The sequence below is a fragment of the Gekko japonicus genome, unplaced genomic scaffold (assembly GCF_001447785.1).
Source record: "Gekko japonicus isolate JY-2015 unplaced genomic scaffold, Gekko_japonicus_V1.1 scaffold1031, whole genome shotgun sequence".
NCBI lineage: Eukaryota > Metazoa > Chordata > Lepidosauria > Squamata > Gekkonidae > Gekko > Gekko japonicus.
This window is the reverse complement of record NW_015177041.1, coordinates 255,336-255,753: the sequence shown is the minus strand read 5'-3', so window position 1 is coordinate 255,753 and position 418 is coordinate 255,336.

Here is a 418-nt window from a genome sequence, read left to right as displayed (position 1 = left end):
CCCCCCCCCCTTATGTGCGAGCTGGAGTGGAGAGAGAGAGGCTAGAGGCGGCTGAGCACAGGTCGTTCCCACAATGTTTAATAAGTTAAAAGGCCACGCAGCAGGGGAGCTCTCCCAACACAGAGACAGAGGAGGCGGAGAAGGTGCAGAGTGTGTCACAATCATGTTCTAGGTACTTTTTTACTCTAGTCCTTTAACGGTCTACACAGGTCCTATTTCTTTGCATCTAAATGATCTGGGGCTACAATAATCCACCCACAGAGAAGGCCTCAGGGAGAGAAGAGGCCCCCCCCTGTGTGTGTGTGTGTGGGGGCAGCTCAGGCTCAGTTGAGGGGTTTGGTCCAGCAGCTGCGTCAGTGAGGAAGGGGGGGGGACCACAGTCAGTGAAAGGAGGTAAGGTATGGGGGGGGGGGCAGGT